The 16,581-nt window shown below is 49.7% G+C and overlaps 73 non-coding genes across 73 annotated transcripts; all 73 read left to right on the forward strand.

Annotated features, from left to right (window-relative positions):
• The first annotated feature begins 213 nt into the window (after positions 1–213).
• Positions 214–332, forward strand: LOC130011921 (5S ribosomal RNA). Its single transcript, XR_008787235.1, has one exon. It is a non-coding gene; the product is annotated as a 5S ribosomal RNA (ribosomal RNA).
• A 76-nt stretch (positions 333–408) lies between these two features.
• On the forward strand, positions 409–527 carry LOC130011922 (5S ribosomal RNA). The gene has a single exon (XR_008787236.1). It is a non-coding gene; the product is annotated as a 5S ribosomal RNA (ribosomal RNA).
• A 77-nt stretch (positions 528–604) lies between these two features.
• LOC130011914 (5S ribosomal RNA) lies at positions 605–723 on the forward strand. The gene has a single exon (XR_008787228.1). It is a non-coding gene; the product is annotated as a 5S ribosomal RNA (ribosomal RNA).
• Positions 724–890: 167 nt separating this feature from the next.
• LOC130011923 (5S ribosomal RNA) lies at positions 891–1,009 on the forward strand. Its single transcript, XR_008787237.1, has one exon. It is a non-coding gene; the product is annotated as a 5S ribosomal RNA (ribosomal RNA).
• A 76-nt stretch (positions 1,010–1,085) lies between these two features.
• LOC130011924 (5S ribosomal RNA) lies at positions 1,086–1,204 on the forward strand. The gene has a single exon (XR_008787238.1). It is a non-coding gene; the product is annotated as a 5S ribosomal RNA (ribosomal RNA).
• A 77-nt stretch (positions 1,205–1,281) lies between these two features.
• Positions 1,282–1,400, forward strand: LOC130012025 (5S ribosomal RNA). The gene has a single exon (XR_008787340.1). It is a non-coding gene; the product is annotated as a 5S ribosomal RNA (ribosomal RNA).
• Positions 1,401–1,566: 166 nt separating this feature from the next.
• Positions 1,567–1,685, forward strand: LOC130011925 (5S ribosomal RNA). Its single transcript, XR_008787239.1, has one exon. It is a non-coding gene; the product is annotated as a 5S ribosomal RNA (ribosomal RNA).
• Positions 1,686–1,761: 76 nt separating this feature from the next.
• On the forward strand, positions 1,762–1,880 carry LOC130011926 (5S ribosomal RNA). Its single transcript, XR_008787240.1, has one exon. It is a non-coding gene; the product is annotated as a 5S ribosomal RNA (ribosomal RNA).
• Positions 1,881–1,957: 77 nt separating this feature from the next.
• LOC130011014 (5S ribosomal RNA) lies at positions 1,958–2,076 on the forward strand. Its single transcript, XR_008786319.1, has one exon. It is a non-coding gene; the product is annotated as a 5S ribosomal RNA (ribosomal RNA).
• A 167-nt stretch (positions 2,077–2,243) lies between these two features.
• Positions 2,244–2,362, forward strand: LOC130011927 (5S ribosomal RNA). Its single transcript, XR_008787242.1, has one exon. It is a non-coding gene; the product is annotated as a 5S ribosomal RNA (ribosomal RNA).
• Positions 2,363–2,438: 76 nt separating this feature from the next.
• Positions 2,439–2,557, forward strand: LOC130011928 (5S ribosomal RNA). The gene has a single exon (XR_008787243.1). It is a non-coding gene; the product is annotated as a 5S ribosomal RNA (ribosomal RNA).
• Positions 2,558–2,634: 77 nt separating this feature from the next.
• LOC130011909 (5S ribosomal RNA) lies at positions 2,635–2,753 on the forward strand. The gene has a single exon (XR_008787223.1). It is a non-coding gene; the product is annotated as a 5S ribosomal RNA (ribosomal RNA).
• A 166-nt stretch (positions 2,754–2,919) lies between these two features.
• Positions 2,920–3,038, forward strand: LOC130011630 (5S ribosomal RNA). The gene has a single exon (XR_008786937.1). It is a non-coding gene; the product is annotated as a 5S ribosomal RNA (ribosomal RNA).
• Positions 3,039–3,114: 76 nt separating this feature from the next.
• On the forward strand, positions 3,115–3,233 carry LOC130011929 (5S ribosomal RNA). The gene has a single exon (XR_008787244.1). It is a non-coding gene; the product is annotated as a 5S ribosomal RNA (ribosomal RNA).
• A 77-nt stretch (positions 3,234–3,310) lies between these two features.
• On the forward strand, positions 3,311–3,429 carry LOC130011125 (5S ribosomal RNA). Its single transcript, XR_008786430.1, has one exon. It is a non-coding gene; the product is annotated as a 5S ribosomal RNA (ribosomal RNA).
• A 167-nt stretch (positions 3,430–3,596) lies between these two features.
• On the forward strand, positions 3,597–3,715 carry LOC130011930 (5S ribosomal RNA). The gene has a single exon (XR_008787245.1). It is a non-coding gene; the product is annotated as a 5S ribosomal RNA (ribosomal RNA).
• Positions 3,716–3,791: 76 nt separating this feature from the next.
• Positions 3,792–3,910, forward strand: LOC130011932 (5S ribosomal RNA). Its single transcript, XR_008787247.1, has one exon. It is a non-coding gene; the product is annotated as a 5S ribosomal RNA (ribosomal RNA).
• Positions 3,911–3,987: 77 nt separating this feature from the next.
• On the forward strand, positions 3,988–4,106 carry LOC130011235 (5S ribosomal RNA). Its single transcript, XR_008786540.1, has one exon. It is a non-coding gene; the product is annotated as a 5S ribosomal RNA (ribosomal RNA).
• A 168-nt stretch (positions 4,107–4,274) lies between these two features.
• Positions 4,275–4,393, forward strand: LOC130011933 (5S ribosomal RNA). The gene has a single exon (XR_008787248.1). It is a non-coding gene; the product is annotated as a 5S ribosomal RNA (ribosomal RNA).
• A 76-nt stretch (positions 4,394–4,469) lies between these two features.
• Positions 4,470–4,588, forward strand: LOC130011934 (5S ribosomal RNA). Its single transcript, XR_008787249.1, has one exon. It is a non-coding gene; the product is annotated as a 5S ribosomal RNA (ribosomal RNA).
• Positions 4,589–4,665: 77 nt separating this feature from the next.
• LOC130011346 (5S ribosomal RNA) lies at positions 4,666–4,784 on the forward strand. Its single transcript, XR_008786653.1, has one exon. It is a non-coding gene; the product is annotated as a 5S ribosomal RNA (ribosomal RNA).
• A 168-nt stretch (positions 4,785–4,952) lies between these two features.
• On the forward strand, positions 4,953–5,071 carry LOC130011935 (5S ribosomal RNA). The gene has a single exon (XR_008787250.1). It is a non-coding gene; the product is annotated as a 5S ribosomal RNA (ribosomal RNA).
• A 76-nt stretch (positions 5,072–5,147) lies between these two features.
• LOC130011936 (5S ribosomal RNA) lies at positions 5,148–5,266 on the forward strand. Its single transcript, XR_008787251.1, has one exon. It is a non-coding gene; the product is annotated as a 5S ribosomal RNA (ribosomal RNA).
• A 77-nt stretch (positions 5,267–5,343) lies between these two features.
• Positions 5,344–5,462, forward strand: LOC130011457 (5S ribosomal RNA). Its single transcript, XR_008786764.1, has one exon. It is a non-coding gene; the product is annotated as a 5S ribosomal RNA (ribosomal RNA).
• Positions 5,463–5,628: 166 nt separating this feature from the next.
• LOC130011937 (5S ribosomal RNA) lies at positions 5,629–5,747 on the forward strand. Its single transcript, XR_008787252.1, has one exon. It is a non-coding gene; the product is annotated as a 5S ribosomal RNA (ribosomal RNA).
• A 76-nt stretch (positions 5,748–5,823) lies between these two features.
• On the forward strand, positions 5,824–5,942 carry LOC130011938 (5S ribosomal RNA). Its single transcript, XR_008787253.1, has one exon. It is a non-coding gene; the product is annotated as a 5S ribosomal RNA (ribosomal RNA).
• Positions 5,943–6,019: 77 nt separating this feature from the next.
• LOC130011568 (5S ribosomal RNA) lies at positions 6,020–6,138 on the forward strand. The gene has a single exon (XR_008786875.1). It is a non-coding gene; the product is annotated as a 5S ribosomal RNA (ribosomal RNA).
• Positions 6,139–6,304: 166 nt separating this feature from the next.
• LOC130011939 (5S ribosomal RNA) lies at positions 6,305–6,423 on the forward strand. The gene has a single exon (XR_008787254.1). It is a non-coding gene; the product is annotated as a 5S ribosomal RNA (ribosomal RNA).
• A 76-nt stretch (positions 6,424–6,499) lies between these two features.
• On the forward strand, positions 6,500–6,618 carry LOC130011940 (5S ribosomal RNA). The gene has a single exon (XR_008787255.1). It is a non-coding gene; the product is annotated as a 5S ribosomal RNA (ribosomal RNA).
• Positions 6,619–6,695: 77 nt separating this feature from the next.
• LOC130011643 (5S ribosomal RNA) lies at positions 6,696–6,814 on the forward strand. The gene has a single exon (XR_008786952.1). It is a non-coding gene; the product is annotated as a 5S ribosomal RNA (ribosomal RNA).
• Positions 6,815–6,979: 165 nt separating this feature from the next.
• Positions 6,980–7,098, forward strand: LOC130011941 (5S ribosomal RNA). The gene has a single exon (XR_008787256.1). It is a non-coding gene; the product is annotated as a 5S ribosomal RNA (ribosomal RNA).
• A 76-nt stretch (positions 7,099–7,174) lies between these two features.
• LOC130011943 (5S ribosomal RNA) lies at positions 7,175–7,293 on the forward strand. Its single transcript, XR_008787258.1, has one exon. It is a non-coding gene; the product is annotated as a 5S ribosomal RNA (ribosomal RNA).
• A 77-nt stretch (positions 7,294–7,370) lies between these two features.
• Positions 7,371–7,489, forward strand: LOC130011662 (5S ribosomal RNA). Its single transcript, XR_008786971.1, has one exon. It is a non-coding gene; the product is annotated as a 5S ribosomal RNA (ribosomal RNA).
• A 164-nt stretch (positions 7,490–7,653) lies between these two features.
• On the forward strand, positions 7,654–7,772 carry LOC130011944 (5S ribosomal RNA). The gene has a single exon (XR_008787259.1). It is a non-coding gene; the product is annotated as a 5S ribosomal RNA (ribosomal RNA).
• Positions 7,773–7,848: 76 nt separating this feature from the next.
• On the forward strand, positions 7,849–7,967 carry LOC130011945 (5S ribosomal RNA). Its single transcript, XR_008787260.1, has one exon. It is a non-coding gene; the product is annotated as a 5S ribosomal RNA (ribosomal RNA).
• A 77-nt stretch (positions 7,968–8,044) lies between these two features.
• On the forward strand, positions 8,045–8,163 carry LOC130011673 (5S ribosomal RNA). The gene has a single exon (XR_008786982.1). It is a non-coding gene; the product is annotated as a 5S ribosomal RNA (ribosomal RNA).
• A 167-nt stretch (positions 8,164–8,330) lies between these two features.
• LOC130011946 (5S ribosomal RNA) lies at positions 8,331–8,449 on the forward strand. The gene has a single exon (XR_008787261.1). It is a non-coding gene; the product is annotated as a 5S ribosomal RNA (ribosomal RNA).
• Positions 8,450–8,525: 76 nt separating this feature from the next.
• Positions 8,526–8,644, forward strand: LOC130011947 (5S ribosomal RNA). Its single transcript, XR_008787262.1, has one exon. It is a non-coding gene; the product is annotated as a 5S ribosomal RNA (ribosomal RNA).
• A 77-nt stretch (positions 8,645–8,721) lies between these two features.
• LOC130011684 (5S ribosomal RNA) lies at positions 8,722–8,840 on the forward strand. Its single transcript, XR_008786993.1, has one exon. It is a non-coding gene; the product is annotated as a 5S ribosomal RNA (ribosomal RNA).
• A 165-nt stretch (positions 8,841–9,005) lies between these two features.
• Positions 9,006–9,124, forward strand: LOC130011948 (5S ribosomal RNA). The gene has a single exon (XR_008787263.1). It is a non-coding gene; the product is annotated as a 5S ribosomal RNA (ribosomal RNA).
• Positions 9,125–9,200: 76 nt separating this feature from the next.
• Positions 9,201–9,319, forward strand: LOC130011949 (5S ribosomal RNA). The gene has a single exon (XR_008787264.1). It is a non-coding gene; the product is annotated as a 5S ribosomal RNA (ribosomal RNA).
• A 77-nt stretch (positions 9,320–9,396) lies between these two features.
• LOC130011696 (5S ribosomal RNA) lies at positions 9,397–9,515 on the forward strand. The gene has a single exon (XR_008787005.1). It is a non-coding gene; the product is annotated as a 5S ribosomal RNA (ribosomal RNA).
• Positions 9,516–9,680: 165 nt separating this feature from the next.
• Positions 9,681–9,799, forward strand: LOC130011950 (5S ribosomal RNA). Its single transcript, XR_008787265.1, has one exon. It is a non-coding gene; the product is annotated as a 5S ribosomal RNA (ribosomal RNA).
• Positions 9,800–9,875: 76 nt separating this feature from the next.
• LOC130011951 (5S ribosomal RNA) lies at positions 9,876–9,994 on the forward strand. The gene has a single exon (XR_008787266.1). It is a non-coding gene; the product is annotated as a 5S ribosomal RNA (ribosomal RNA).
• A 77-nt stretch (positions 9,995–10,071) lies between these two features.
• LOC130011707 (5S ribosomal RNA) lies at positions 10,072–10,190 on the forward strand. Its single transcript, XR_008787016.1, has one exon. It is a non-coding gene; the product is annotated as a 5S ribosomal RNA (ribosomal RNA).
• Positions 10,191–10,355: 165 nt separating this feature from the next.
• Positions 10,356–10,474, forward strand: LOC130011952 (5S ribosomal RNA). Its single transcript, XR_008787267.1, has one exon. It is a non-coding gene; the product is annotated as a 5S ribosomal RNA (ribosomal RNA).
• Positions 10,475–10,550: 76 nt separating this feature from the next.
• LOC130011954 (5S ribosomal RNA) lies at positions 10,551–10,669 on the forward strand. Its single transcript, XR_008787269.1, has one exon. It is a non-coding gene; the product is annotated as a 5S ribosomal RNA (ribosomal RNA).
• A 77-nt stretch (positions 10,670–10,746) lies between these two features.
• Positions 10,747–10,865, forward strand: LOC130011718 (5S ribosomal RNA). Its single transcript, XR_008787028.1, has one exon. It is a non-coding gene; the product is annotated as a 5S ribosomal RNA (ribosomal RNA).
• Positions 10,866–11,030: 165 nt separating this feature from the next.
• Positions 11,031–11,149, forward strand: LOC130011955 (5S ribosomal RNA). The gene has a single exon (XR_008787270.1). It is a non-coding gene; the product is annotated as a 5S ribosomal RNA (ribosomal RNA).
• Positions 11,150–11,225: 76 nt separating this feature from the next.
• Positions 11,226–11,344, forward strand: LOC130011956 (5S ribosomal RNA). Its single transcript, XR_008787271.1, has one exon. It is a non-coding gene; the product is annotated as a 5S ribosomal RNA (ribosomal RNA).
• A 77-nt stretch (positions 11,345–11,421) lies between these two features.
• On the forward strand, positions 11,422–11,540 carry LOC130011729 (5S ribosomal RNA). The gene has a single exon (XR_008787039.1). It is a non-coding gene; the product is annotated as a 5S ribosomal RNA (ribosomal RNA).
• Positions 11,541–11,706: 166 nt separating this feature from the next.
• LOC130011957 (5S ribosomal RNA) lies at positions 11,707–11,825 on the forward strand. Its single transcript, XR_008787272.1, has one exon. It is a non-coding gene; the product is annotated as a 5S ribosomal RNA (ribosomal RNA).
• A 76-nt stretch (positions 11,826–11,901) lies between these two features.
• On the forward strand, positions 11,902–12,020 carry LOC130011958 (5S ribosomal RNA). Its single transcript, XR_008787273.1, has one exon. It is a non-coding gene; the product is annotated as a 5S ribosomal RNA (ribosomal RNA).
• A 77-nt stretch (positions 12,021–12,097) lies between these two features.
• LOC130011902 (5S ribosomal RNA) lies at positions 12,098–12,216 on the forward strand. The gene has a single exon (XR_008787216.1). It is a non-coding gene; the product is annotated as a 5S ribosomal RNA (ribosomal RNA).
• Positions 12,217–12,380: 164 nt separating this feature from the next.
• LOC130011959 (5S ribosomal RNA) lies at positions 12,381–12,499 on the forward strand. Its single transcript, XR_008787274.1, has one exon. It is a non-coding gene; the product is annotated as a 5S ribosomal RNA (ribosomal RNA).
• A 76-nt stretch (positions 12,500–12,575) lies between these two features.
• Positions 12,576–12,694, forward strand: LOC130011960 (5S ribosomal RNA). The gene has a single exon (XR_008787275.1). It is a non-coding gene; the product is annotated as a 5S ribosomal RNA (ribosomal RNA).
• A 77-nt stretch (positions 12,695–12,771) lies between these two features.
• On the forward strand, positions 12,772–12,890 carry LOC130011741 (5S ribosomal RNA). The gene has a single exon (XR_008787050.1). It is a non-coding gene; the product is annotated as a 5S ribosomal RNA (ribosomal RNA).
• Positions 12,891–13,056: 166 nt separating this feature from the next.
• Positions 13,057–13,175, forward strand: LOC130011961 (5S ribosomal RNA). The gene has a single exon (XR_008787276.1). It is a non-coding gene; the product is annotated as a 5S ribosomal RNA (ribosomal RNA).
• Positions 13,176–13,251: 76 nt separating this feature from the next.
• LOC130011962 (5S ribosomal RNA) lies at positions 13,252–13,370 on the forward strand. The gene has a single exon (XR_008787277.1). It is a non-coding gene; the product is annotated as a 5S ribosomal RNA (ribosomal RNA).
• Positions 13,371–13,447: 77 nt separating this feature from the next.
• Positions 13,448–13,566, forward strand: LOC130011752 (5S ribosomal RNA). The gene has a single exon (XR_008787061.1). It is a non-coding gene; the product is annotated as a 5S ribosomal RNA (ribosomal RNA).
• Positions 13,567–13,731: 165 nt separating this feature from the next.
• On the forward strand, positions 13,732–13,850 carry LOC130011963 (5S ribosomal RNA). The gene has a single exon (XR_008787278.1). It is a non-coding gene; the product is annotated as a 5S ribosomal RNA (ribosomal RNA).
• Positions 13,851–13,926: 76 nt separating this feature from the next.
• Positions 13,927–14,045, forward strand: LOC130011965 (5S ribosomal RNA). The gene has a single exon (XR_008787280.1). It is a non-coding gene; the product is annotated as a 5S ribosomal RNA (ribosomal RNA).
• A 77-nt stretch (positions 14,046–14,122) lies between these two features.
• On the forward strand, positions 14,123–14,241 carry LOC130011895 (5S ribosomal RNA). The gene has a single exon (XR_008787209.1). It is a non-coding gene; the product is annotated as a 5S ribosomal RNA (ribosomal RNA).
• Positions 14,242–14,406: 165 nt separating this feature from the next.
• Positions 14,407–14,525, forward strand: LOC130011966 (5S ribosomal RNA). Its single transcript, XR_008787281.1, has one exon. It is a non-coding gene; the product is annotated as a 5S ribosomal RNA (ribosomal RNA).
• Positions 14,526–14,601: 76 nt separating this feature from the next.
• On the forward strand, positions 14,602–14,720 carry LOC130011967 (5S ribosomal RNA). The gene has a single exon (XR_008787282.1). It is a non-coding gene; the product is annotated as a 5S ribosomal RNA (ribosomal RNA).
• A 77-nt stretch (positions 14,721–14,797) lies between these two features.
• LOC130011763 (5S ribosomal RNA) lies at positions 14,798–14,916 on the forward strand. Its single transcript, XR_008787072.1, has one exon. It is a non-coding gene; the product is annotated as a 5S ribosomal RNA (ribosomal RNA).
• Positions 14,917–15,083: 167 nt separating this feature from the next.
• On the forward strand, positions 15,084–15,202 carry LOC130011968 (5S ribosomal RNA). The gene has a single exon (XR_008787283.1). It is a non-coding gene; the product is annotated as a 5S ribosomal RNA (ribosomal RNA).
• Positions 15,203–15,278: 76 nt separating this feature from the next.
• On the forward strand, positions 15,279–15,397 carry LOC130011969 (5S ribosomal RNA). The gene has a single exon (XR_008787284.1). It is a non-coding gene; the product is annotated as a 5S ribosomal RNA (ribosomal RNA).
• Positions 15,398–15,474: 77 nt separating this feature from the next.
• On the forward strand, positions 15,475–15,593 carry LOC130011774 (5S ribosomal RNA). The gene has a single exon (XR_008787083.1). It is a non-coding gene; the product is annotated as a 5S ribosomal RNA (ribosomal RNA).
• A 166-nt stretch (positions 15,594–15,759) lies between these two features.
• Positions 15,760–15,878, forward strand: LOC130011970 (5S ribosomal RNA). The gene has a single exon (XR_008787285.1). It is a non-coding gene; the product is annotated as a 5S ribosomal RNA (ribosomal RNA).
• Positions 15,879–15,954: 76 nt separating this feature from the next.
• Positions 15,955–16,073, forward strand: LOC130011971 (5S ribosomal RNA). The gene has a single exon (XR_008787286.1). It is a non-coding gene; the product is annotated as a 5S ribosomal RNA (ribosomal RNA).
• Positions 16,074–16,150: 77 nt separating this feature from the next.
• LOC130011785 (5S ribosomal RNA) lies at positions 16,151–16,269 on the forward strand. Its single transcript, XR_008787095.1, has one exon. It is a non-coding gene; the product is annotated as a 5S ribosomal RNA (ribosomal RNA).
• A 165-nt stretch (positions 16,270–16,434) lies between these two features.
• Positions 16,435–16,553, forward strand: LOC130011972 (5S ribosomal RNA). The gene has a single exon (XR_008787287.1). It is a non-coding gene; the product is annotated as a 5S ribosomal RNA (ribosomal RNA).
• The last annotated feature ends 28 nt before the right edge of the window (positions 16,554–16,581 follow it).

The raw sequence follows: 16,581 nt of genomic DNA on the forward strand, positions 1-16,581 counted from the left end.
TAGTACTTGGATGGGTGACCGCCTGGGAACACCGGGTGCTGTAGACGCCTTTTTTCCCGATTGTTTCAACTAAAAATCAATTTTCCGCACTTCAGGCCATTGTACGTCTTCTTTGGCATAACATTAGCTCCCCCCCCCCCCTACGCCCCGGGGGAAAAAAGATACAGAAAGAATTTGAGTAAAAATAACTACGGGTTTTATTCACCTTCGCTCGTCTACGGCCACACCACGTTGAAAACACCAGTTCTCGTCCGATCACTGAAGTTAAGCAACGTCGGGCCCGGTCAGTACTTGGATGGGTGACCGCCTGGGAACACCGGGTGCTGTAGACGCCTAGTTTTTTGAAAAGAAACCAATTTTCGGCGGACTTGAGTTAAGCATAACTACGGGTTTTATTCGCCTTCTCTCGTCTACGGCCACACCACGTTGAAAACACCAGTTCTCGTCCGATCACTGAAGTTAAGCAACGTCGGGCCCGGTCAGTACTTGGATGGGTGACCGCCTGGGAACACCGGGTGCTGTAGACGCCTAGTTTTTTTGAAAAGAAACCAATTTTCGGCGGACTTGAGTTTGGAATAACTACGGGTTTTATTCGTCTTCTCTCGTCTACGGCCATACCACGTTGAAAACACCAGTTCTCGTCCGATCACTGAAGTTAAGCAACGTCGGGCCCGGTTAGTACTTGGATGGGTGACCGCCTGGGAACACCGGGTGCTGTAGACGCCTTTTTTCCCGATTGTTTCAACTAAAAATCAATTTTCCGCACTTCAGGCCATTGTACGTCTTCTTTGGCATAACATTAGCTCCCCCCCCCCCCCTACGCCCCGGGGGAAAAAAGATACAGAAAGAATTTGAGTAAAAATAACTACGGGTTTTATTCACCTTCGCTCGTCTACGGCCACACCACGTTGAAAACACCAGTTCTCGTCCGATCACTGAAGTTAAGCAACGTCGGGCCCGGTCAGTACTTGGATGGGTGACCGCCTGGGAACACCGGGTGCTGTAGACGCCTAGTTTTTTGAAAAGAAACCAATTTTCGGCGGACTTGAGTTAAGCATAACTACGGGTTTTATTCGCCTTCTCTCGTCTACGGCCACACCACGTTGAAAACACCAGTTCTCGTCCGATCACTGAAGTTAAGCAACGTCGGGCCCGGTCAGTACTTGGATGGGTGACCGCCTGGGAACACCGGGTGCTGTAGACGCCTAGTTTTTTTGAAAAGAAACCAATTTTCGGCGGACTTGAGTTTGGAATAACTACGGGTTTTATTCGTCTTCTCTCGTCTACGGCCATACCACGTTGAAAACACCAGTTCTCGTCCGATCACTGAAGTTAAGCAACGTCGGGCCCGGTTAGTACTTGGATGGGTGACCGCCTGGGAACACCGGGTGCTGTAGACGCCTTTTTTCCCGATTGTTTCAACTAAAAATCAATTTTCCGCACTTCAGGCCATTGTACGTCTTCTTTGGCATAACATTAGCTCCCCCCCCCCCCTACGCCCCGGGGGAAAAAAGATACAGAAAGAATTTGAGTAAAAATAACTACGGGTTTTATTCACCTTCGCTCGTCTACGGCCACACCACGTTGAAAACACCAGTTCTCGTCCGATCACTGAAGTTAAGCAACGTCGGGCCCGGTCAGTACTTGGATGGGTGACCGCCTGGGAACACCGGGTGCTGTAGACGCCTAGTTTTTTGAAAAGAAACCAATTTTCGGCGGACTTGAGTTAAGCATAACTACGGGTTTTATTCGCCTTCTCTCGTCTACGGCCACACCACGTTGAAAACACCAGTTCTCGTCCGATCACTGAAGTTAAGCAACGTCGGGCCCGGTCAGTACTTGGATGGGTGACCGCCTGGGAACACCGGGTGCTGTAGACGCCTAGTTTTTTTGAAAAGAAACCAATTTTCGGCGGACTTGAGTTTGGAATAACTACGGGTTTTATTCGTCTTCTCTCGTCTACGGCCATACCACGTTGAAAACACCAGTTCTCGTCCGATCACTGAAGTTAAGCAACGTCGGGCCCGGTTAGTACTTGGATGGGTGACCGCCTGGGAACACCGGGTGCTGTAGACGCCTTTTTTCCCGATTGTTTCAACTAAAAATCAATTTTCCGCACTTCAGGCCATTGTACGTCTTCTTTGGCATAACATTAGCTCCCCCCCCCCCCCTACGCCCCGGGGGAAAAAAGATACAGAAAGAATTTGAGTAAAAATAACTACGGGTTTTATTCACCTTCGCTCGTCTACGGCCACACCACGTTGAAAACACCAGTTCTCGTCCGATCACTGAAGTTAAGCAACGTCGGGCCCGGTCAGTACTTGGATGGGTGACCGCCTGGGAACACCGGGTGCTGTAGACGCCTAGTTTTTTGAAAAGAAACCAATTTTCGGCGGACTTGAGTTAAGCATAACTACGGGTTTTATTCGCCTTCTCTCGTCTACGGCCACACCACGTTGAAAACACCAGTTCTCGTCCGATCACTGAAGTTAAGCAACGTCGGGCCCGGTCAGTACTTGGATGGGTGACCGCCTGGGAACACCGGGTGCTGTAGACGCCTAGTTTTTTTGAAAAGAAACCAATTTTCGGCGGACTTGAGTTTGGAATAACTACGGGTTTTATTCGTCTTCTCTCGTCTACGGCCATACCACGTTGAAAACACCAGTTCTCGTCCGATTACTGAAGTTAAGCAACGTCGGGCCCGGTTAGTACTTGGATGGGTGACCGCCTGGGAACACCGGGTGCTGTAGACGCCTTTTTTCCCGATTGTTTCAACTAAAAATCAATTTTCCGCACTTCAGGCCATTGTACGTCTTCTTTGGCATAACATTAGCTCCCCCCCCCCCCTACGCCCCGGGGGAAAAAAGATACAGAAAGAATTTGAGTAAAAATAACTACGGGTTTTATTCACCTTCGCTCGTCTACGGCCACACCACGTTGAAAACACCAGTTCTCGTCCGATCACTGAAGTTAAGCAACGTCGGGCCCGGTCAGTACTTGGATGCGTGACCGCCTGGGAACACCGGGTGCTGTAGACGCCTAGTTTTTTGAAAAGAAACCAATTTTCGGCGGACTTGAGTTAAGCATAACTACGGGTTTTATTCGCCTTCTCTCGTCTACGGCCACACCACGTTGAAAACACCAGTTCTCGTCCGATCACTGAAGTTAAGCAACGTCGGGCCCGGTCAGTACTTGGATGGGTGACCGCCTGGGAACACCGGGTGCTGTAGACGCCTAGTTTTTTTGAAAAGAAACCAATTTTCGGCGGACTTGAGTTTGGAATAACTACGGGTTTTATTCGTCTTCTCTCGTCTACGGCCATACCACGTTGAAAACACCAGTTCTCGTCCGATCACTGAAGTTAAGCAACGTCGGGCCCGGTTAGTACTTGGATGGGTGACCGCCTGGGAACACCGGGTGCTGTAGACGCCTTTTTTCCCGATTGTTTCAACTAAAAATCAATTTTCCGCACTTCAGGCCATTGTACGTCTTCTTTGGCATAACATTAGCTCCCCCCCCCCCCCTACGCCCCGGGGGAAAAAAGATACAGAAAGAATTTGAGTAAAAATAACTACGGGTTTTATTCACCTTCGCTCGTCTACGGCCACACCACGTTGAAAACACCAGTTCTCGTCCGATCACTGAAGTTAAGCAACGTCGGGCCCGGTCAGTACTTGGATGGGTGACCGCCTGGGAACACCGGGTGCTGTAGACGCCTAGTTTTTTGAAAAGAAACCAATTTTCGGCGGACTTGAGTTAAGCATAACTACGGGTTTTATTCGCCTTCTCTCGTCTACGGCCACACCACGTTGAAAACACCAGTTCTCGTCCGATCACTGAAGTTAAGCAACGTCGGGCCCGGTCAGTACTTGGATGGGTGACCGCCTGGGAACACCGGGTGCTGTAGACGCCTAGTTTTTTTGAAAAGAAACCAATTTTCGGCGGACTTGAGTTTGGAATAACTACGGGTTTTATTCGTCTTCTCTCGTCTACGGCCATACCACGTTGAAAACACCAGTTCTCGTCCGATCACTGAAGTTAAGCAACGTCGGGCCCGGTTAGTACTTGGATGGGTGACCGCCTGGGAACACCGGGTGCTGTAGACGCCTTTTTTCCCGATTGTTTCAACTAAAAATCAATTTTCCGCACTTCAGGCCATTGTACGTCTTCTTTGGCATAACATTAGCTCCCCCCCCCCCCCCTACGCCCCGGGGGAAAAAAGATACAGAAAGAATTTGAGTAAAAATAACTACGGGTTTTATTCACCTTCGCTCGTCTACGGCCACACCACGTTGAAAACACCAGTTCTCGTCCGATCACTGAAGTTAAGCAACGTCGGGCCCGGTCAGTACTTGGATGGGTGACCGCCTGGGAACACCGGGTGCTGTAGACGCCTAGTTTTTTGAAAAGAAACCAATTTTCGGCGGACTTGAGTTAAGCATAACTACGGGTTTTATTCGCCTTCTCTCGTCTACGGCCACACCACGTTGAAAACACCAGTTCTCGTCCGATCACTGAAGTTAAGCAACGTCGGGCCCGGTCAGTACTTGGATGGGTGACCGCCTGGGAACACCGGGTGCTGTAGACGCCTAGTTTTTTTGAAAAGAAACCAATTTTCGGCGGACTTGAGTTTGGAATAACTACGGGTTTTATTCGTCTTCTCTCGTCTACGGCCATACCACGTTGAAAACACCAGTTCTCGTCCGATCACTGAAGTTAAGCAACGTCGGGCCCGGTTAGTACTTGGATGGGTGACCGCCTGGGAACACCGGGTGCTGTAGACGCCTTTTTTCCCGATTGTTTCAACTAAAAATCAATTTTCCGCACTTCAGGCCATTGTACGTCTTCTTTGGCATAACATTAGCTCCCCCCCCCCCCCCTACGCCCCGGGGGAAAAAAGATACAGAAAGAATTTGAGTAAAAATAACTACGGGTTTTATTCACCTTCGCTCGTCTACGGCCACACCACGTTGAAAACACCAGTTCTCGTCCGATCACTGAAGTTAAGCAACGTCGGGCCCGGTCAGTACTTGGATGGGTGACCGCCTGGGAACACCGGGTGCTGTAGACGCCTAGTTTTTTGAAAAGAAACCAATTTTCGGCGGACTTGAGTTAAGCATAACTACGGGTTTTATTCGCCTTCTCTCGTCTACGGCCACACCACGTTGAAAACACCAGTTCTCGTCCGATCACTGAAGTTAAGCAACGTCGGGCCCGGTCAGTACTTGGATGGGTGACCGCCTGGGAACACCGGGTGCTGTAGACGCCTAGTTTTTTTGAAAAGAAACCAATTTTCGGCGGACTTGAGTTTGGAATAACTACGGGTTTTATTCGTCTTCTCTCGTCTACGGCCATACCACGTTGAAAACACCAGTTCTCGTCCGATCACTGAAGTTAAGCAACGTCGGGCCCGGTTAGTACTTGGATGGGTGACCGCCTGGGAACACCGGGTGCTGTAGACGCCTTTTTTCCCGATTGTTTCAACTAAAAATCAATTTTCCGCACTTCAGGCCATTGTACGTCTTCTTTGGCATAACATTAGCTCCCCCCCCCCCCTACGCCCCGGGGGAAAAAAGATACAGAAAGAATTTGAGTAAAAATAACTACGGGTTTTATTCACCTTCGCTCGTCTACGGCCACACCACGTTGAAAACACCAGTTCTCGTCCGATCACTGAAGTTAAGCAACGTCGGGCCCGGTCAGTACTTGGATGGGTGACCGCCTGGGAACACCGGGTGCTGTAGACGCCTAGTTTTTTGAAAAGAAACCAATTTTCGGCGGACTTGAGTTAAGCATAACTACGGGTTTTATTCGCCTTCTCTCGTCTACGGCCACACCACGTTGAAAACACCAGTTCTCGTCCGATCACTGAAGTTAAGCAACGTCGGGCCCGGTCAGTACTTGGATGGGTGACCGCCTGGGAACACCGGGTGCTGTAGACGCCTAGTTTTTTTGAAAAGAAACCAATTTTCGGCGGACTTGAGTTTGGAATAACTACGGGTTTTATTCGTCTTCTCTCGTCTACGGCCATACCACGTTGAAAACACCAGTTCTCGTCCGATCACTGAAGTTAAGCAACGTCGGGCCCGGTTAGTACTTGGATGGGTGACCGCCTGGGAACACCGGGTGCTGTAGACGCCTTTTTTCCCGATTGTTTCAACTAAAAATCAATTTTCCGCACTTCAGGCCATTGTACGTCTTCTTTGGCATAACATTAGCTCCCCCCCCCCCCTACGCCCCGGGGGAAAAAAGATACAGAAAGAATTTGAGTAAAAATAACTACGGGTTTTATTCACCTTCGCTCGTCTACGGCCACACCACGTTGAAAACACCAGTTCTCGTCCGATCACTGAAGTTAAGCAACGTCGGGCCCGGTCAGTACTTGGATGGGTGACCGCCTGGGAACACCGGGTGCTGTAGACGCCTAGTTTTTTGAAAAGAAACCAATTTTCGGCGGACTTGAGTTAAGCATAACTACGGGTTTTATTCGCCTTCTCTCGTCTACGGCCACACCACGTTGAAAACACCAGTTCTCGTCCGATCACTGAAGTTAAGCAACGTCGGGCCCGGTCAGTACTTGGATGGGTGACCGCCTGGGAACACCGGGTGCTGTAGACGCCTAGTTTTTTTGAAAAGAAACCAATTTTCGGCGGACTTGAGTTTGGAATAACTACGGGTTTTATTCGTCTTCTCTCGTCTACGGCCATACCACGTTGAAAACACCAGTTCTCGTCCGATCACTGAAGTTAAGCAACGTCGGGCCCGGTTAGTACTTGGATGGGTGACCGCCTGGGAACACCGGGTGCTGTAGACGCCTTTTTTCCCGATTGTTTCAACTAAAAATCAATTTTCCGCACTTCAGGCCATTGTACGTCTTCTTTGGCATAACATTAGCTCCCCCCCCCCCTACGCCCCGGGGGAAAAAAGATACAGAAAGAATTTGAGTAAAAATAACTACGGGTTTTATTCACCTTCGCTCGTCTACGGCCACACCACGTTGAAAACACCAGTTCTCGTCCGATCACTGAAGTTAAGCAACGTCGGGCCCGGTCAGTACTTGGATGGGTGACCGCCTGGGAACACCGGGTGCTGTAGACGCCTAGTTTTTTGAAAAGAAACCAATTTTCGGCGGACTTGAGTTAAGCATAACTACGGGTTTTATTCGCCTTCTCTCGTCTACGGCCACACCACGTTGAAAACACCAGTTCTCGTCCGATCACTGAAGTTAAGCAACGTCGGGCCCGGTCAGTACTTGGATGGGTGACCGCCTGGGAACACCGGGTGCTGTAGACGCCTAGTTTTTTTGAAAAGAAACCAATTTTCGGCGGACTTGAGTTTGGAATAACTACGGGTTTTATTCGTCTTCTCTCGTCTACGGCCATACCACGTTGAAAACACCAGTTCTCGTCCGATCACTGAAGTTAAGCAACGTCGGGCCCGGTTAGTACTTGGATGGGTGACCGCCTGGGAACACCGGGTGCTGTAGACGCCTTTTTTCCCGATTGTTTCAACTAAAAATCAATTTTCCGCACTTCAGGCCATTGTACGTCTTCTTTGGCATAACATTAGCTCCCCCCCCCCTACGCCCCGGGGGAAAAAAGATACAGAAAGAATTTGAGTAAAAATAACTACGGGTTTTATTCACCTTCGCTCGTCTACGGCCACACCACGTTGAAAACACCAGTTCTCGTCCGATCACTGAAGTTAAGCAACGTCGGGCCCGGTCAGTACTTGGATGGGTGACCGCCTGGGAACACCGGGTGCTGTAGACGCCTAGTTTTTTGAAAAGAAACCAATTTTCGGCGGACTTGAGTTAAGCATAACTACGGGTTTTATTCGCCTTCTCTCGTCTACGGCCACACCACGTTGAAAACACCAGTTCTCGTCCGATCACTGAAGTTAAGCAACGTCGGGCCCGGTCAGTACTTGGATGGGTGACCGCCTGGGAACACCGGGTGCTGTAGACGCCTAGTTTTTTTGAAAAGAAACCAATTTTCGGCGGACTTGAGTTTGGAATAACTACGGGTTTTATTCGTCTTCTCTCGTCTACGGCCATACCACGTTGAAAACACCAGTTCTCGTCCGATCACTGAAGTTAAGCAACGTCGGGCCCGGTTAGTACTTGGATGGGTGACCGCCTGGGAACACCGGGTGCTGTAGACGCCTTTTTTCCCGATTGTTTCAACTAAAAATCAATTTTCCGCACTTCAGGCCATTGTACGTCTTCTTTGGCATAACATTAGCTCCCCCCCCCCCCCTACGCCCCGGGGGAAAAAAGATACAGAAAGAATTTGAGTAAAAATAACTACGGGTTTTATTCACCTTCGCTCGTCTACGGCCACACCACGTTGAAAACACCAGTTCTCGTCCGATCACTGAAGTTAAGCAACGTCGGGCCCGGTCAGTACTTGGATGGGTGACCGCCTGGGAACACCGGGTGCTGTAGACGCCTAGTTTTTTGAAAAGAAACCAATTTTCGGCGGACTTGAGTTAAGCATAACTACGGGTTTTATTCGCCTTCTCTCGTCTACGGCCACACCACGTTGAAAACACCAGTTCTCGTCCGATCACTGAAGTTAAGCAACGTCGGGCCCGGTCAGTACTTGGATGGGTGACCGCCTGGGAACACCGGGTGCTGTAGACGCCTAGTTTTTTTGAAAAGAAACCAATTTTCGGCGGACTTGAGTTTGGAATAACTACGGGTTTTATTCGTCTTCTCTCGTCTACGGCCATACCACGTTGAAAACACCAGTTCTCGTCCGATCACTGAAGTTAAGCAACGTCGGGCCCGGTTAGTACTTGGATGGGTGACCGCCTGGGAACACCGGGTGCTGTAGACGCCTTTTTTCCCGATTGTTTCAACTAAAAATCAATTTTCCGCACTTCAGGCCATTGTACGTCTTCTTTGGCATAACATTAGCTCCCCCCCCCCCTACGCCCCGGGGGAAAAAAGATACAGAAAGAATTTGAGTAAAAATAACTACGGGTTTTATTCACCTTCGCTCGTCTACGGCCACACCACGTTGAAAACACCAGTTCTCGTCCGATCACTGAAGTTAAGCAACGTCGGGCCCGGTCAGTACTTGGATGGGTGACCGCCTGGGAACACCGGGTGCTGTAGACGCCTAGTTTTTTGAAAAGAAACCAATTTTCGGCGGACTTGAGTTAAGCATAACTACGGGTTTTATTCGCCTTCTCTCGTCTACGGCCACACCACGTTGAAAACACCAGTTCTCGTCCGATCACTGAAGTTAAGCAACGTCGGGCCCGGTCAGTACTTGGATGGGTGACCGCCTGGGAACACCGGGTGCTGTAGACGCCTAGTTTTTTTGAAAAGAAACCAATTTTCGGCGGACTTGAGTTTGGAATAACTACGGGTTTTATTCGTCTTCTCTCGTCTACGGCCATACCACGTTGAAAACACCAGTTCTCGTCCGATCACTGAAGTTAAGCAACGTCGGGCCCGGTTAGTACTTGGATGGGTGACCGCCTGGGAACACCGGGTGCTGTAGACGCCTTTTTTCCCGATTGTTTCAACTAAAAATCAATTTTCCGCACTTCAGGCCATTGTACGTCTTCTTTGGCATAACATTAGCTCCCCCCCCCCCTACGCCCCGGGGGAAAAAAGATACAGAAAGAATTTGAGTAAAAATAACTACGGGTTTTATTCACCTTCGCTCGTCTACGGCCACACCACGTTGAAAACACCAGTTCTCGTCCGATCACTGAAGTTAAGCAACGTCGGGCCCGGTCAGTACTTGGATGGGTGACCGCCTGGGAACACCGGGTGCTGTAGACGCCTAGTTTTTTGAAAAGAAACCAATTTTCGGCGGACTTGAGTTAAGCATAACTACGGGTTTTATTCGCCTTCTCTCGTCTACGGCCACACCACGTTGAAAACACCAGTTCTCGTCCGATCACTGAAGTTAAGCAACGTCGGGCCCGGTCAGTACTTGGATGGGTGACCGCCTGGGAACACCGGGTGCTGTAGACGCCTAGTTTTTTTGAAAAGAAACCAATTTTCGGCGGACTTGAGTTTGGAATAACTACGGGTTTTATTCGTCTTCTCTCGTCTACGGCCATACCACGTTGAAAACACCAGTTCTCGTCCGATCACTGAAGTTAAGCAACGTCGGGCCCGGTTAGTACTTGGATGGGTGACCGCCTGGGAACACCGGGTGCTGTAGACGCCTTTTTTCCCGATTGTTTCAACTAAAAATCAATTTTCCGCACTTCAGGCCATTGTACGTCTTCTTTGGCATAACATTAGCTCCCCCCCCCCCTACGCCCCGGGGAAAAAAAGATACAGAAAGAATTTGAGTAAAAATAACTACGGGTTTTATTCACCTTCGCTCGTCTACGGCCACACCACGTTGAAAACACCAGTTCTCGTCCGATCACTGAAGTTAAGCAACGTCGGGCCCGGTCAGTACTTGGATGGGTGACCGCCTGGGAACACCGGGTGCTGTAGACGCCTAGTTTTTTGAAAAGAAACCAATTTTCGGCGGACTTGAGTTAAGCATAACTACGGGTTTTATTCGCCTTCTCTCGTCTACGGCCACACCACGTTGAAAACACCAGTTCTCGTCCGATCACTGAAGTTAAGCAACGTCGGGCCCGGTCAGTACTTGGATGGGTGACCGCCTGGGAACACCGGGTGCTGTAGACGCCTAGTTTTTTTGAAAAGAAACCAATTTTCGGCGGACTTGAGTTTGGAATAACTACGGGTTTTATTCGTCTTCTCTCGTCTACGGCCATACCACGTTGAAAACACCAGTTCTCGTCCGATCACTGAAGTTAAGCAACGTCGGGCCCGGTTAGTACTTGGATGGGTGACCGCCTGGGAACACCGGGTGCTGTAGACGCCTTTTTTCCCGATTGTTTCAACTAAAAATCAATTTTCCGCACTTCAGGCCATTGTACGTCTTCTTTGGCATAACATTAGCTCCCCCCCCCCCTACGCCCCGGGGGAAAAAAGATACAGAAAGAATTTGAGTAAAAATAACTACGGGTTTTATTCACCTTCGCTCGTCTACGGCCACACCACGTTGAAAACACCAGTTCTCGTCCGATCACTGAAGTTAAGCAACGTCGGGCCCGGTCAGTACTTGGATGGGTGACCGCCTGGGAACACCGGGTGCTGTAGACGCCTAGTTTTTTGAAAAGAAACCAATTTTCGGCGGACTTGAGTTAAGCATAACTACGGGTTTTATTCGCCTTCTCTCGTCTACGGCCACACCACGTTGAAAACACCAGTTCTCGTCCGATCACTGAAGTTAAGCAACGTCGGGCCCGGTCAGTACTTGGATGGGTGACCGCCTGGGAACACCGGGTGCTGTAGACGCCTAGTTTTTTTGAAAAGAAACCAATTTTCGGCGGACTTGAGTTTGGAATAACTACGGGTTTTATTCGTCTTCTCTCGTCTACGGCCATACCACGTTGAAAACACCAGTTCTCGTCCGATCACTGAAGTTAAGCAACGTCGGGCCCGGTTAGTACTTGGATGGGTGACCGCCTGGGAACACCGGGTGCTGTAGACGCCTTTTTTCCCGATTGTTTCAACTAAAAATCAATTTTCCGCACTTCAGGCCATTGTACGTCTTCTTTGGCATAACATTAGCTCCCCCCCCCCCCTACGCCCCGGGGGAAAAAAGATACAGAAAGAATTTGAGTAAAAATAACTACGGGTTTTATTCACCTTCGCTCGTCTACGGCCACACCACGTTGAAAACACCAGTTCTCGTCCGATCACTGAAGTTAAGCAACGTCGGGCCCGGTCAGTACTTGGATGGGTGACCGCCTGGGAACACCGGGTGCTGTAGACGCCTAGTTTTTTGAAAAGAAACCAATTTTCGGCGGACTTGAGTTAAGCATAACTACGGGTTTTATTCGCCTTCTCTCGTCTACGGCCACACCACGTTGAAAACACCAGTTCTCGTCCGATCACTGAAGTTAAGCAACGTCGGGCCCGGTCAGTACTTGGATGGGTGACCGCCTGGGAACACCGGGTGCTGTAGACGCCTAGTTTTTTTGAAAAGAAACCAATTTTCGGCGGACTTGAGTTTGGAATAACTACGGGTTTTATTCGTCTTCTCTCGACTACGGCCATACCACGTTGAAAACACCAGTTCTCGTCCGATCACTGAAGTTAAGCAACGTCGGGCCCGGTTAGTACTTGGATGGGTGACCGCCTGGGAACACCGGGTGCTGTAGACGCCTTTTTTCCCGATTGTTTCAACTAAAAATCAATTTTCCGCACTTCAGGCCATTGTACGTCTTCTTTGGCATAACATTAGCTCCCCCCCCCCTACGCCCCGGGGGAAAAAAGATACAGAAAGAATTTGAGTAAAAATAACTACGGGTTTTATTCACCTTCGCTCGTCTACGGCCACACCACGTTGAAAACACCAGTTCTCGTCCGATCACTGAAGTTAAGCAACGTCGGGCCCGGTCAGTACTTGGATGGGTGACCGCCTGGGAACACCGGGTGCTGTAGACGCCTAGTTTTTTGAAAAGAAACCAATTTTCGGCGGACTTGAGTTAAGCATAACTACGGGTTTTATTCGCCTTCTCTCGTCTACGGCCACACCACGTTGAAAACACCAGTTCTCGTCCGATCACTGAAGTTAAGCAACGTCGGGCCCGGTCAGTACTTGGATGGGTGACCGCCTGGGAACACCGGGTGCTGTAGACGCCTAGTTTTTTTGAAAAGAAACCAATTTTCGGCGGACTTGAGTTTGGAATAACTACGGGTTTTATTCGTCTTCTCTCGTCTACGGCCATACCACGTTGAAAACACCAGTTCTCGTCCGATCACTGAAGTTAAGCAACGTCGGGCCCGGTTAGTACTTGGATGGGTGACCGCCTGGGAACACCGGGTGCTGTAGACGCCTTTTTTCCCGATTGTTTCAACTAAAAATCAATTTTCCGCACTTCAGGCCATTGTACGTCTTCTTTGGCATAACATTAGCTCCCCCCCCCCCCTACGCCCCGGGGGAAAAAAGATACAGAAAGAATTTGAGTAAAAATAACTACGGGTTTTATTCACCTTCGCTCGTCTACGGCCACACCACGTTGAAAACACCAGTTCTCGTCCGATCACTGAAGTTAAGCAACGTCGGGCCCGGTCAGTACTTGGATGGGTGACCGCCTGGGAACACCGGGTGCTGTAGACGCCTAGTTTTTGGAAAAGAAACCAATTTTCGGCGGACTTGAGTTAAGCATAACTACGGGTTTTATTCGCCTTCTCTCGTCTACGGCCACACCACGTTGAAAACACCAGTTCTCGTCCGATCACTGAAGTTAAGCAACGTCGGGCCCGGTCAGTACTTGGATGGGTGACCGCCTGGGAACACCGGGTGCTGTAGACGCCTAGTTTTTTTGAAAAGAAACCAATTTTCGGCGGACTTGAGTTTGGAATAACTACGGGTTTTATTCGTCTTCTCTCGTCTACGGCCATACCACGTTGAAAACACCAGTTCTCGTCCGATCACTGAAGTTAAGCAACGTCGGGCCCGGTTAGTACTTGGATGGGTGACCGCCTGGGAACACCGGGTGCTGTAGACGCCTTTTTTCCCGATTGTTTCAACTAAAAATCAATTTTCCGCACTTCAGGCCATTGTACGTCTTCTTTGGCATAACATTAGCTCCCCCCCCCCCTACGCCCCGGGGGAAAAAAGATACAGAAAGAATTTGAGTAAAAATAACTACGGGTTTTATTCACCTTCGCTCGTCTACGGCCACACCACGTTGAAAACACCAGTTCTCGTCCGATCACTGAAGTTAAGCAACGTCGGGCCCGGTCAGTACTTGGATGGGTGACCGCCTGGGAACACCGGGTGCTGTAGACGCCTAGTTTTTTGAAAAGAAACCAATTTTCGGCGGACTTGAGTTAAGCATAACTACGGGTTTTATTCGCCTTCTCTCGTCTACGGCCACACCACGTTGAAAACACCAGTTCTCGTCCGATCACTGAAGTTAAGCAACGTCGGGCCCGGTCAGTACTTGGATGGGTGACCGCCTGGGAACACCGGGTGCTGTAGACGCCTAGTTTTTTTGAAAAGAAACCAATTTTCGGCGGACTTGAGTTTGGAATAACTACGGGTTTTATTCGTCTTCTCTCGTCTACGGCCATACCACGTTGAAAACACCAGTTCTCTTCCGATCACTGAAGTTAAGCAACGTCGGGCCCGGTTAGTACTTGGATGGGTGACCGCCTGGGAACACCGGGTGCTGTAGACGCCTTTTTTCCCGATTGTTTCAACTAAAAATCAATTTTCCGCACTTCAGGCCATTGTACGTCTTCTTTGGCATAACATTAGCTCCCCCCCCCCCTACGCCCCGGGGGAAAAAAGATACAGAAAGAATTTGAGTAAAAATAACTACGGGTTTTATTCACCTTCGCTCGTCTACGGCCACACCACGTTGAAAACACCAGTTCTCGTCCGATCACTGAAGTTAAGCAACGTCGGGCCCGGTCAGTACTTGGATGGGTGACCGCCTGGGAACACCGGGTGCTGTAGACGCCTAGTTTTTTGAAAAGAAACCAATTTTCGGCGGACTTGAGTTAAGCATAACTACGGGTTTTATTCGCCTTCTCTCGTCTACGGCCACACCACGTTGAAAACACCAGTTCTCGTCCGATCACTGAAGTTAAGCAACGTCGGGCCCGGTCAGTACTTGGATGGGTGACCGCCTGGGAACACCGGGTGCTGTAGACGCCTAGTTTTTTTGAAAAGAAACCAATTTTCGGCGGACTTGAGTTTGGAATAACTACGGGTTTTATTCGTCTTCTCTCGTCTACGGCCATACCACGTTGAAAACACCAGTTCTCGTCCGATCACTGAAGTTAAGCAACGTCGGGCCCGGTTAGTACTTGGATGGGTGACCGCCTGGGAACACCGGGTGCTGTAGACGCCTTTTTTCCCGATTGTTTCAACTAAAAATCAGTTTTCCGCACTTCAGGCCATTGTACGTCTTCTTTGGCATAACATTAGCTCCCCCCCCCCCCCTACGCCCCGGGGGAAAAAAGATACAGAAAGAATTTGAGTAAAAATAACTACGGGTTTTATTCACCTTCGCTCGTCTACGGCCACACCACGTTGAAAACACCAGTTCTCGTCCGATCACTGAAGTTAAGCAACGTCGGGCCCGGTCAGTACTTGGATGGGTGACCGCCTGGGAACACCGGGTGCTGTAGACGCCTAGTTTTTGGAAAAGAAACCAATTTTCGGCGGACTTGAGTTAAGCATAACTACGGGTTTTATTCGCCTTCTCTCGTCTACGGCCACACCACGTTGAAAACACCAGTTCTCGTCCGATCACTGAAGTTAAGCAACGTCGGGCCCGGTCAGTACTTGGATGGGTGACCGCCTGGGAACACCGGGTGCTGTAGACGCCTAGTTTTTTTGAAAAGAAACCAATTTTCGGCGGACTTGAGTTTGGAATAACTACGGGTTTTATTCGTCTTCTCTCGTCTACGGCCATACCACGTTGAAAACACCAGTTCTCGTCCGATCACTGAAGTTAAGCAACGTCGGGCCCGGTTAGTACTTGGATGGGTGACCGCCTGGGAACACCGGGTGCTGTAGACGCCTTTTTTCCCGATTGTTTCAACTAAAAATCAATTTTCCGCACTTCAGGCCATTGTACGTCTTCTTTGGCATAACATTAGCTCCCCCCCCCCCCTACGCCCCGGGGGAAAAAAGATACAGAAAGAATTTGAGTAAAAATAACTACGGGTTTTATTCACCTTCGCTCGTCTACGGCCACACCACGTTGAAAACACCAGTTCTCGTCCGATCACTGAAGTTAAGCAACGTCGGGCCCGGTCAGTACTTGGATGGGTGACCGCCTGGGAACACCGGGTGCTGTAGACGCCTAGTTTTTTGAAAAGAAACCAATTTTCGGCGGACTTGAGTTAAGCATAACTACGGGTTTTATTCGCCTTCTCTCGTCTACGGCCACACCACGTTGAAAACACCAGTTCTCGTCCGATCACTGAAGTTAAGCAACGTCGGGCCCGGTCAGTACTTGGATGGGTGACCGCCTGGGAACACCGGGTGCTGTAGACGCCTAGTTTTTTTGAAAAGAAACCAATTTTCGGCGGACTTGAGTTTGGAATAACTACGGGTTTTATTCGTCTTCTCTCGTCTACGGCCATACCACGTTGAAAACACCAGTTCTCGTCCGATCACTGAAGTTAAGCAACGTCGGGCCCGGTTAGTACTTGGATGGGTGACCGCCTGGGAACACCGGGTGCTGTAGACGCCTTTTTTCCCGATTGTTTCAACTAAAAATCAATTTTCCGCACTTCAGGCCATTGTACGTCTTCTTTGGCATAACATTAGCTCCCCCCCCCCCTACGCCCCGGGGGAAAAAAGATACAGAAAGAATTTGAGTAAAAATAACTACGGGTTTTATTCACCTTCGCTCGTCTACGGCCACACCACGTTGAAAACACCAGTTCTCGTCCGATCACTGAAGTTAAGCAACGTCGGGCCCGGTCAGTACTTGGATGGGTGACCGCCTGGGAACACCGGGTGCTGTAGACGCCTAGTTTTTTGAAAAGAAACCAATTTT

This window comes from Patella vulgata, chromosome 2 (genome assembly GCF_932274485.2).
Source record: "Patella vulgata chromosome 2, xgPatVulg1.2, whole genome shotgun sequence".
Classification (NCBI taxonomy): domain Eukaryota; kingdom Metazoa; phylum Mollusca; class Gastropoda; family Patellidae; genus Patella; species Patella vulgata.